The sequence below is a fragment of the Ambystoma mexicanum genome, chromosome 11, assembly GCF_040938575.1.
Source record: "Ambystoma mexicanum isolate Mex_15411 chromosome 11, UKY_AmexF1_1, whole genome shotgun sequence".
NCBI classification, from domain to species: Eukaryota; Metazoa; Chordata; class Amphibia; order Caudata; family Ambystomatidae; genus Ambystoma; species Ambystoma mexicanum.
Genome location: NC_090934.1, coordinates 218,873,451 through 218,886,459, shown reverse-complemented (window position 1 = coordinate 218,886,459; position 13,009 = coordinate 218,873,451). Strand labels below are relative to the sequence as shown.

The 13,009-nt window shown below is 46.6% G+C and overlaps 1 protein-coding gene across 5 annotated transcripts in view; it reads right to left on the bottom strand.

The window, feature by feature from the left end:
• The window catches only part of WDTC1 (WD and tetratricopeptide repeats 1), a 1,302,054-nt gene that overhangs the window by 663,890 nt on the left and 625,155 nt on the right, over positions 1–13,009 (bottom strand). The window lies entirely within an intron of this gene.

The window sequence follows — 13,009 nt, the reverse complement described above, 5'->3', positions numbered from 1 at the left end:
AAAGCAACTCTGGGATAGTACACACTGTACAAAACCTTGAGTTGTATCAGACAGAGCATGGAGGAAATAGCAATCTCACGCGGGCACCTCTAAGTCACTATCCAGTCCTCGGTTCAATGGTCCCCACATCCACCTCCCAATCTGGCCTTGAGGCTAGACAACTCTGGCATCGCAAAAGGGGATAAAACATTATACATTGTGGAAGTGACTTTGGAAGGTATGCGTTCCAGTCGGGCATTTCTCTCCAGTAGTGTGCATTCTGGCATTTCTGAGAGTGTGGAGAGATACATGTGCAGTGCATGGGTAAGTTGGTTACAGCGATATTGCTCTGTGCCCGGTAGGCTATCAGAACAACATGTAGAGTCAACAGCTACCCCTGTTCCCATAGACGCACAGTAGGTGCACCTATACTACAGTGTAGCTAGATTAGCAAATACTAGCACAAAGATCACAGGAAAATAGAAGTAAAACAAAGTTTAATTGTTAACTCAAAAAACATTTTAAAAAATAAGCAAAAGCTTATATAACATGAATGGTAAAATATACATGTGAAACCAAGAATTGCATTGGTGGGTTAGTAGCAAAAAGGTGCAATTTCTTGTACTGCTATATAAGTAGCAGTACGTAATCATTGTCGACACCTGTAATGGGTGTTTCTTGTTCGGAAAGGAAATGAACAACAACTATTGCGATGTGAAGGCAGATTTTCTGAGGGTGCCGAACTGTCATCAGGACACTGGTATAAAGTAAGGTGGACGGCTGATGAAGGGGCTTCGTTCACCTAAAAAGGTTTAAAATGAAGTGCGTTTTAAAATGTCATAACCATTTTGAGAAAACAGAAGGGCACTAGTATGTGACCTACCTAAATCGTTAAGGTGGTGTCTTGGAAAGAATGAATAGCTGAAAACCGCTGTCTTTAGTACAGGCGAGGATGTCAAGTAGAGAAGGCAAGGGCTGGTCTGTGGTGAAAAAAGGATGAGTGTTAGCCCTAAACTGAACAGACTCAGTGGGCAATATTTAAAAAAATGCTGACCAGCCTACCTGGTGCGCCTAAGTAGCGTCTTAGAGGAGTGGCTGGCTGTATAATAGGGTTCCATGTGTTAATATCCCCGCAAAAATATTGCCATACAAAAATATCGCCATATTTTTGTGGCAATATTAAGCCATGGAACCTGCGGGGACACCCCCGCAAGCCCCATCATTTTTTTTGATGGAGCGGGGGACACCCCCGCAACCCCCAGTCCTAATAACCCCATAAATTATTCCCACTAATAATATCACCTATGGCCTTACCCCACGACCATATATATGGCAATATTATTGGTGGGGATATTACCCGATACCTATAATAGGCAGCGTGCTGCCAGAAATTTGAAGAACTGCAGTAATGATGCAGCAAGTCAAACAATCCCAGGTGCCCAGGGGTCAAGATTTCACGTGGGATGCCTGGAATGGAGTCAAAAGAGACAGAGTCCAAATTAGTGGTTGCTTAGAGCCAGGTGCAGTGTGCAATGGGCCAAGGTAGTGACTGTCCGGGAGGATAGGGCCGCCAATTGGCGTGTTAGTGCCAAAGAAGGGTGTTCTTGGTGTCCATGCTGCTTGGAGCTAGTTTTAGAGTGCATCCGTGCATGGGCTGAACCAGAAAGGTGTCCGTGGTTCGTTTAGAGTTCTACCAAAAGCCGGTGCATCATGCGAGTTGGGGAGAGCTGCCATAAGTGTGAATAGGAAAAAGCAGGGCAGCATATTTAATAAACGCCCTGACAGATCGAGTGAGCTACATAATTCACGATACAGCATGACAAAACATGCATACCATTTCTAGGTTTAGAAATCTACAAAACTATCAACACCGTTCTGGGCACTACCTTATATAGGAAACCAACATCAAAAAACACCCTCTTGGAGTACAACAGTTTCCATCCTGCAGCACTTAAAGATAATTGACCCTACAGAAAATGTTTAAGACTTAGACGGAACTGCACGACCCTGGAAGATTATGAGAACAAGAGTACCGAACTATCCACCCGCCTAAAAGAAAGAGGATACCCAGGACACATCATCCGCAGAGCCCGCAAAAGAGTGAAACATACCACCAGAGTCTTGCCTTACTCCAAAAGCGAGGGAAAAATCTGAGGACAAAATCACATGCGTAACAACTTTTACGCCCCTCAGTAATTCACTCAGAAGAACAAGTTACTTCTTACCTGGTAACGTTCTTTCGATGGGATGTTCCTCCGACGTATTCCTTATCTTGATAGATCACTTCCAGCTTGCTGGCCTCAGAAAAAAATTTCAGTAGAGGGCGCTGCGCGTCAACGTCCCTCGAGTCTGTGTCACTCGACAGCCTCCGTATCGGTGCCGACGTCATCGTGCGTATAAATAGACTCGTGCAGCGTCCGTTGCTCAGTTCCGTTTTGTAGCTTGGAATTATCTGTTCATGAATTGGTTATTGACCTTGAAGGAGCGTAAGCTGCAACCACAAGGGAAGTTTTACTGAGGGGATGGATGGGAGGGGCGATAAGGAATATGTCGGAGGAACATACCAGCGAAAGAACGTTACCAGGTAAGAAGTAACTTGTTCTTCGAAGGGATTGTGTCCTCCGACGTATTCCTTTTCTTGATAGACTCCCATAGCAGTGGTGTGTAAACGGAGGTGGGAGTAAAATTGTCATATTCTCTTTTAAGAGTGAACAGAGTGTAACACAGCTTTGCCAAATCTAGTCTCTTGACTAGAGGAGGAATCCAGATTGTAGAATTTAGTAAAGGTATGTGCGGACGACCATGTGGCAGCCGCACATATGTCTCGAATCGGTACCCCTCTCTGGAGGGCCGAGGAGGCTGCGATACCCCTGGTTGAATGAGCCCTAAGATTTTGAGGGGGCTTTTTCCCTGCCAATTTGTAACATTCTAGAATGGGCAAGATAATCCATCTGGAGAGGGTCTGTTTTGTAATTGGCAATCCTAATGTGTGCCCTGTGTAACCTATGAACAGTTGGTCTGTTTGCTTGATCCTAGCCAGTCGGCTGATATAAAAACTCAAGGCTCGCCTTGGATTCAGCCTATGTAGCCTCTCTTCCTCTTTCCCTGGATGGGGAGGAGGATAGAATGAGGGTTAGGTTATTTTCTGAATGATGTGGAATTCAGAAACCACCTTTGGGAGGAAATTAGGCTTCACTTGCAGGACAACTTCGTCCTTGTGAAAAATTGTATGAGGAGGTTTGCAAAATAGGGCTTGTAATTCGCTCACCCTCCTGGCCGATGTCAAAGCCACTAATAAGACCGTTTTAAAGGTGAGAAATCTTACCGAACAAGAGTGGAGTGGTTCGAAAGGAGTACCCATCAGGAAATTCAAAACTAAATTTAAGTCCCATAAGGGAACTTGGAACGGTCTCGGGGGATAGACATTAGTTAACCCCTTCAGAAATTGTATTACTAATGGTAATTTGAAATATGATGGCTCCTCTGCAGTGCGCTTGAAGATCGACAGCGCTGCAAGGTAGCCCTTGACTATACCAACTTGAAGACCTGAATTCGCTAAATAGAGTAGAAAGGATAGCACCATTGGTGTACCACATTAAAAGGGGTCAATATACTTTTCTCTACACCAGCTGCAGAATTTGTTCCAACGGCAGCGGTATAAAGTCTTTGTTGCTGGCCTTCTGGCTGAAAGCAACACCTCCATGACGTCATATGGGAGGTCCCAATCCTTGTATCTCAACCTTTCAGAAACCAAGCGTGAAGGTTGAGGGTTCTGATGTCTGGATGGAGAACCTGACCTCCCTTCTGTGAGAGAAGATCCTCCCTGTGTGGAAGACGAATTGGAGGGCACATGGACATGTCCAGAAGGTCCGGGTACCACGTTCTCCTGGCCCAGTCTGGGGCAATTAGGATCATAGTCTTCCGGAATCTTCTCAACCTCCTGATCATCGGAGGAATGGCAGGGACTGGAGGAAACGCGTACAGAAGTGGAAACTCCCAGTCCACTACGAAAGCGTCCCCTAGAGCTCATCTCAGGGGAAATTCCCTTGAACAAAACTGATCACACTTCCTGTTGATACTGGTGGCGAACAGATCCACTTGAGGGGTTCCCCAAAGGGCGAAGATCTCTTGAAGGACTTCCTGAGCTATCTCCCGCTCGTGAGAGACACTGTTCTGCCTGCTCAGAGCGTCCACTGTCAAGTTCTTCTCTCCGGCTAAGTGAACTGCCGATAGAGCGATTCCTTCTTGGATGGCCCAAAACCAGAGCTGCATCGCCTCTCTGCACAGAGGCAGTGATCCTACGCCTCCTTTTGTTGAGGTAGTGCATGGCCACTGTGTTGTCCGTCATTATCAGGACATTTTTTCCCTTGTACAGATGGCAGAAAAGCCTTCAGCGCTAGTCTGATTGCTCTCAGCTCTAACAGGTTGATATGTAGTCTGGACTCCGATGGAGACCAACGACCGCTGATGGTCAAGTCATTGGCATGGGCTCCCCACCCCGTGAGTGAGGCATCCGTGACTATTGTTATCTCCGGCCATGGTTGCCAAAACAGTTCTCCTTTCAAAATGTTCTCCCGACAGGCCCACCACTGAAGGTCTCGAGCCACCTTGTCCAGAACCTGAAGGACATCTGTCATTTTCCCTGAGAATTGCGACCACTGAGTTCCTAGTGCCCACTGGAGAGATCTCATTCTCAGGCGAGCCTCTGGCACAAGGAAAATAAGGGATGCCATGAGGCCTAGCAACCTCAAAAAGTCGAAGGCTGGGAGACGTTGGGCATTTCGAAACTTGGTGACCATCTGCAGAATATCTTGAGCCCTCACCTCTGGTGGCGAGGCTTTCCCCAGGGAAGTGTCCAGGACCGCTCCAATGAACTGGAGTCTCTGTGATGGTATCAACTGTCACTTCTTTAAATTGAGGGAGAAGCCCAGTTTGTGAAGGAAGTGGCAGACATAATCTTGTTGGATCTGAGCTTGTTCCGAAGATACTGCTCTGATCAACCAATCGTCTAGGTAGGGGTAGACGTGGATCCCTTCCCTCCTTAGACTTGCAGCCACTACCGACATTAGCTTGGTGAAGGCCCTCGGGGCGGAGGTCAGCCCAAATGGCAGTACTGGAAATTGATAGTGAGAGTTGCCAATTGTGAACCTCAGGTATTTCCTGTGTTTGAGATGGATTGGCACATGGAAATAGGCATCCTGAAGGTCTAGAGATACCAGCCAGTCCTGAAGCTGGAGGGCCTGAAGGATCCGAGAGAGAGTTACCATCTTGAACTTGTCCTTCCTGAGGAATTTGTTCAATTCTCAGTCCTCCGTCCTTCTTCGGCATCAAGAAGTAGGGGGGAATACCAATCCTTGTTCCTCTCTGCTACAGGTACCGGTTCTATGGCACCTTTCTCCAGCAGGTCTATAATCTCCTGCAAAAGGAGTGGATCTGGAAACTTCAAAGAGTTGTTCCCCGGTGGATGACTCTGAGGGGTGCGTAGAAAAGGCAGGCAGTAACCTTGGGCAACTGTCTCCAATGTCCAAGCATCTGACGTAATAGCCTGCCATTCCGTCAGATGTTTAGTTAACCTGCCCCCTACTGGTGTTTTGTGAGGAGAGTCCTCAGAGCGGTTTAGAAGCGGCTGATGCAGATGCCGAGGGTAAAGAGGCACCTGCTGCTGCTGCAGCTTTTGTACTTTTAACCCATCCACCTCGGGTGAATTTCCTTTGGCCTCTTTGAGCCGGCTGTCCCCTGCCTCTTCCGAATGCGGAATAGAAACGAAAGGACCTGCCTCCCCAAGAGGTTCCTGAGGGGTGATAGGGAGTTTGACGGATTGCAGCTCCAAGGGATTTTGCTGCTGCCTTAGATGTTTGTAACTTCTCTAGACTGTCATCAGCCTTTTTACCAAATAAAGAAGAGCCGTCAAAGGGCATATTCATATTCTGGCCTGTACATTTGGAGCAAAACCAGACTTTCGTAACCATGCAAACCTGCAAATTGTAGTACTTGCTGCCATGGCCCTCCTGATACTGTCAGCAGAATCAATGCCAGTTTGAAGGGATTCGCACATTGCGTCTTTACCATCTTTAATGATGTTCAGAAAAGCTTCCCTTTCTTCTCCTTCCGGGAGGCAGTCAGCCGCTGATGAAGCACACTCCCAAAGTGCATGGCTGAATCTTGCGAGCCTACAAGTAGCATTAATGGATTTAAGTGCCATGCTACATGCAGAAAAGACCTTTTTTTGACATAGCGTCAAATCTCTTATCATCCCTGTCTTGTGGAACAGTAGGGTATGCAGATCTACTGTTCGATGAAGTTGCTGCTTGAACAACCAGACTCTCTGGAGTTGGATGTTTTGACAAATATTCAGGGTCAGAAGCAGATACCCTATATTTGGCAGATAGTTTCTTGTTGACTGCCGGGATAACCTCATGAGTTTCCCAGTTGGACGATATTTTCCTCTGCAATGCAGTATGGAATGGAGCCACAGGATCTTCCTGTGGGCCTTTAATCAAGATGTCTGTAAGATCATCTTGTTGAAAAGTAGGTAAAGGTGTAGACCAACCCATGAATTCTATTATTCTGGCCATTAAAGTTTTATAAGGGGTCTCAGCATGTTCCCCTGGGTCTGGTTTGGCAAATTCTACTTCTGGGTAAGTATCCAACCCACTTGCATCATGCAAGGAATCTTGCAGGTCCTTCAACCTATTTTCTTCAGAGATAAATTCCTCTGGTACAGGTGTTGTAGTTCTCTGCAACCCAAAAGGTCTGTCCTGATCAGAATCCTCACCTTCTTCATAAATGGAGGACAAGGCATTGAAATAATCTGACCTTGGAAAAGGCTTAAAACCCATTTCTAAAGCAGAAGGGGCTAAGCTTGTGGTAACTGGTTGAGAAAACATCGACGTCGTCGACGCAGAAGTCAAAGGCTTCGAAGAAAACGATAAGGGTGTCGAAAAGTTATGAAGCGACCTCTAAGAACTCGAGAGGATCGGAATCCTACTCGGAGTCGTCAAGGTTATCGACGACATTCTCAAGGTTATGATGGGAGCCCTCGGTATGACTATTGACTGCGAAGTAGTTACAGTCGTAGGTTTCTCGTTTATCGGCGTCGAGGACGGCGTCGATTCGACCGATCTATGTGTCGACGGGCCCTTCGATAATGACATCGATGACGCAGATTTATGAGTCGAAGGGGCCTTCGACGAAGACGTCGATGACGCAGTCTTACTGCTTTTTCTCAAGGGTTCGGAGCGCTCTCGAGCAGTTTCTTTCGCCGGGTGCAACAACTCGCAGCGTTTTCATTTTTCGGGTCTTTCACCCAGGGTATCACCTTTAGCCGTCTCCGAAAGGGTCGAGGCCGCTTTCTCGAAGACGCTAAGCATCTTTTTACGGAATTCCTTCCACTTGGCTGGAGAGCTAAGTTTTGTGGGGCAGGTGACCCTTTCAGGGGAAACAGAAAAAGACGAAGAAGAGGGAGATCTTCGACGCCTCTTTTTCGAATGTTTGGATCTCGAAGAGTGATGGGAACTACTTCGAGACCTCGAACGAGAATGTTTACCGTGACGGCGAGGAGACGAATGTCTCGACTCTGCCGAGGAAACTTTCGAAGGAGAAGTTTTAAGAGTCTTACCTCTTTCGAGCTTCCCCTTAGGCTCCTTCAAGGCTTTCGCCTTCATGTACATGCAGTCCTCGCATTCTGAACAATGGTGCTCCGATCCCAGGCACCACAAACAGATCCTGTGAGGATCCGTCAACGACATTTTCTTTCCACAATCTCGACACTTTTTGAAGCCGGACCGTGGTGTCGACGGTTCAGATGAGGAAGGAATCGAAACGAGTAAGATATACTCGAGGAATAAGTATAATATACTTTGACTAACGAACTGAGCAACACGATTCCGAGGCCCACGAAGCGCGGAAAAACGCAACTGAGCAACGGACGCTGTTGAGGGACACCGACTCGAGGGACGTCGACACACAGCGCCCTCTACTGAAAAAAAAATCAGAGGCCAGCAAGATGGAAGTGATCTATCAAGATAAGGAATACGTTGGAGGACACAATCCCTTCGAAAAATCATTCTTGACTGTCTAGTTCATACTTATGATGAACCCCGCCCACCTCTTAATTCCCAACACACACTTTGGCACTTACCTCCTGTAAAAGTACATTACAGATGTGGTACCTGCTCAGTATATTGCCTTACCAAAAACATACAAAAAATTGACCTCAACGACAAGACATGGACTTTTAACACCTTTACCAAATGTAAGACCAAGCGGTCTGTACACGCCATCAAGTGCCCTTGTGACCTACTGCATGTAGGCAAGTGCAAACGCAAAATCAAACATCTAATAAGCGAACACAGATCCTGCATTAAGAACCAAGTTGAAGACAAACCTATAGTGGCACACTTCAAGGCAAAAAAACATAGCCACAACGGCATGTTTTGGTTTATCCAACAAACAGCGAAAAACCCTTTCTGCTGCGCCAACCGCGACTTGATGCTACGTAAGCTCGAATAATGGATTTATCGCCTTGATTCTGTGAAAAAAAGGCCTCAAAATTTCCATCGAATGCAACCTTTTCTTTACCTCGCACTAACTAGGCCATATCACCTCAGCTACGCCAAGTCATTCCATTCGCTACTTGAGAGCCCCTGACTTGATGCTTCGTAGCTCAGGAGATAACAGTTTTCGAACCACCTCCAATTCTGTGGGCCTCATTACGAGGTGGGCGGTAAGGGTGAATGGGCACCGGTAAGGAGACCGGTGCCGGTAAACCCTTACCGTCCTATTCCGAAGTCCATTAGCGGGAGCCGCTAAGGGACCAGGGAGCTAATGACGGGCTCACTATTAGCAGGCCAGTTATTAGCTCCATCCCCATTCCCATTGAGCCTTATGGGGGCTCGAATGGGAATGGGGAATGGTTCTCGGAATGGGGACTTACCGGGTCCTCCAAGGTTGGAATGACCCGATAAGTCCCTATTTCGAGAACCCAGACCCGGAATGCGGTAAGGGGGTAGCCATGGTTCTAATAGCACCATGGCTACCTTCTACCTCGTAATGAGGCCCTATGAGTTCACTAAACAAAACCATCCTTTTTATGTGTAACACGCAGTATATCTTGCTTTCTCCGGGTCACCATTGTAAAATGACTATCTCTCTGCTCCTCCCTTGAATGATACATCGCACTAAGGCTGTATCCAGAGCTTGTCTTCCGCAACTTTGCAAACAACATTTGTGTTAAATGTGCAAACTACTGCTGAACCTTCTGTTGTCCAATTTGTGTTAATTGTCGTATTTTTCAAATATCCTACACGTGTCCTCTTAGGTCATGACTTCTTGTACTCAGTCTGCACCTTGAGCTTTCTCCATCTGCCATACAGCTGTTCAACACATACTATGCAATTGTTAATTTTCTCTGCTGTATTTCTTCTTAATCAACTCACTATGCAATGTGCAGTATCTGATGTATACCACCATGCTGCATTTTGACTCTGTTCTCAAGGTGTATGATTTATCCAGTTGTTGACTTATTTTCTGCCACACACTGCATGTGCCCCTTCACTTAGATCGGCATCCTCAGACACTAGGCTGGTTTTCCTCTTCAATCACACATTATCTGCCCTTGCCCCTGCATTTTGCCACACACAGTATATGTATGCATTATCCAGTCGGGGACTTGTCCTCGGACATACACATCAATTGTTCATACGATTTAGATATAGCATCCTCAAACACTGGGCTGCATGAATCCTCTCCTTTTCAATTTCGCATTATCTGCCTTTCATTCACAGTAATTGTCACTGCTACCCAGACCATTTTCCCAAGATATGTTTTCCTTTGTGCATACATGTGTCTTTCCCCATGCACACACCTTTTGCATCAATTCAGGTGCTGTTTGCCATCCATTACTTTTCAATTCACGACACAACCCGTCCCGCGCACGCCTTGCATGCGGCACAATAAAGTTATTCAAATACAAGTCAAGTCTCCTTTGCACCTTCTGTTATGCTTGAGCTAAAATAACGCGCAGTGCATTCTGGGAGCGCTCAGAGCCATGATGGATATTTACTTCATGCCGCAGTGAAAAGCTGCACGCATTTTGCTGAGAGTTAGATTCACGATGCTCAAGAAAACATGCTTTCCAAACCTGGTATGCAGTCAAGGACCTTTCTGCTGGGAAAGCTAACTTTGTTATGTCTCGTTATGAGCTATGGGACTGTTTTTTGTGGTGCTTGTTTTTAGAGGAGGGAGGCACTTTGCTCCTTGAGGGTACTGTCGGTTGACCCAGCTGACAACCAAAAGGTTCGAGAAATCGCCACCCCTTTTGAAGGGTGCATATATGCGGAACCCCTGAGCAGTCAGGTGAGACTTCAGCTGGAGGGGGACGCTTTCGTCCGGCATACCTGTGGGTTGTTGTGCTCTCGGCCTGGCTTTTATCGGGGTCTTCCAGCCGCTTCTGGCGAGATGAGGAATCCAGTTACGCTCACGGTGATGTATTTCCTTTTGAATATTTTTGGTTCTTCTGTGATTTATTTCTATGTTTCTTCTGTGATTTATTTCTATGTTATCACTGGTTGCTTCTAAGCTTTGAATAAATAGCTGTATAAGTGCTCATTATTTTCTAAGTGTGTGTGGTTGCAAGTTATTACGTCTTCCTGCGTTCAAAGTATTGGCTCCGTAATTGTACTGGTGATTTATGACTGTCTGTGCACTTTGGGAGAGCAATACATTTTTTGGCGTCACGAACAGGATATTTGTGATGAATTGTTCCAAATATTCAAGAATCTGTTTGAAAGTAGATAGGCTTCGGTTACCTTGCAAGCGAAAGCAATTTGGCAGTGAGTGTTGAACTGTGTTAAGCTGTTTTTTTTTTCTTTGCCGGTGTGTGCATGCTCGTGAGAGTGATTGCAGTGTGGAAAGAAAAAAAATATATAGATATAAAGAGGTTTTGTTTTGTTTGCAATAATGAGTAGTTTGTTCAGGATAAAGAGCGTTACCGCTGGAGGTGAATGTTCTGAGGTTATCATTCCAGGCTGGACTAAGAGTCCATATGATAAATTGGCCCAGGCGTGGGCATGCTGCGCAGGGCTAAGTGAAACATGGGATCAGGGATTGGGAGATGCTGATCCGTCTGATGTAATGGTGTGCTTGCAAGAAGTTCCAGTGGAACGTGGCAGAGAATGCGCTGCATTAGGTAGGCGAGGTTGGGTTCTTTTGCATGCTTATAGGAAAATACATCAAAAGAATTTGGAAATGAAAAATGAGGTTTTGCGATTAGAAAGAGAGCTGGCTGCAGAAAGGCAGACTGCGTTAATGCAGCAGATTCAAATGAAACTTTTTAAAGATAAGGCTGACACATTTCAGGCTGTGGCCGAGAGGGCAGCAGTCAGAGTAGCCCGGTATAAGTATAGGAAAAGACGGGGAGGGGTCAACAAAAGAAAGGTGGCAGCTGTAATTGCTACTGCCGGTGTGGACTGGGACCCGGATAATTGAGATGGTGATGTTTTTGACTCCACCAGTCCAGAGAGTAGTTCCGCAAATGAGTCTGACCCCACGATGGAAATTAAGCAGAAAACAGGGGCGGCTAAGCCCGTTAGAAGACGGCGAGCCGGACCCCACCCGCAGAATCCTGTAGGCGGAGTGGTGGATTTAACCACGCTGGAGGATTACACCCAGCAGGAGGTTGGGGAAATTATTACCCATTTGAGGCAAAAATCAGGGGAACCTTTATTGACATGGATGGTGAGATTGCTAGATGGGGGCGCTGCAGGGTTGTTGGTAGATTCCACGGACTCACCGTGTTTTCTACCCTTGTCAACTGACACCAATGTACAGGAGGTCTTAAGGGCAGGGCCACCCCCTGCTGACAATGGTCAAGATGCACAGGTGTCTTTGTTGCACCTAGCAGCCCAAGCATGTAACCGTAAATACCCCATCACGAGATTGGCCTAGTGAGGAAACAAAGTGGTATACTTTGAGAGAGGCCATTCAAAAAGTCAGAGAGCATGCTATGAAAGAGGCAATTCAAGTAGATGCTCCAGGACACATGGGGGCCGTGCCGCTCTCAGTTTCAACTCGAAACATGGCGATTAGAACTGCGCCACCTGCATATAAAAGTGTCATTATGACGTTGCTCGTAGGTATGACGGGCAAACCCACTGATGAGGTAGTGGATGCCATTCGGCAACTGGCAGATTTAGGGGAGTGGGACAAGAGTGATGACAAGCCATGGGAGAGAGATGGGCGTAGTGAGAGAAGAACGGAAGGCAGGAGGCAAAATAATAGAGACTCCCGAGTGTCCCGAAAGGACATGTTTCTGGCTTTGTTAAAAGATGGTGTGCCACGAAAAGAAAGTGATGGCATTGAAACCAGAGTAATGTATGAATTATACAAAAAAATGAGGACTTGCAGGCAAAGAGCGCTATAAACAGGTTAAGAAACAGATAGTAACCAAGCCACAGGGGGACACCTCACCTTCCGCTCCTCCTGCGGAAGAACAAGAAGAAGGGTCTATGGGGACACCTTCCCCGTACCAGCCAACATACGCCGATTTGAGGAAGGTGGTGAGTGCAATGGTAGAGGCGGAGTCAAGTCACACTCATTCAAAATTTGACTAGGGCTACGGCCAAGCTCCAGCAGCGTCTGCTCGCATAAAAGTTGATAGGCGGCCCCATGTTGATGTTAAGATTTTTTGGGGACCAAGAAATATGCAAGGGGTGCGAGCATTGATAGACACCGGGGCGGAGGCCTCTCTGATTCATGGCAATCCAGCACGATTTAAAGGCAAACAATTTACTATCACAGGTCTCGGGGGGGGGGGGGGGGGGGGAGGAGACCCTCGCAGTACAAACAAAAGTGGAGATGAAAATAGGCAATTTGAATAGGCAAAAATATCAAGTGTTGATTGTCCCGATACCTGAATACATAGTTGGCTTTGACATGCTGGAAGGGTTGACTTTAGGACTTTGAGGTAAAACGTACCAGTTTGGGGTGAGTGCATTGACCTGTACACCCATTACCGTAGGCAAATTGAAGA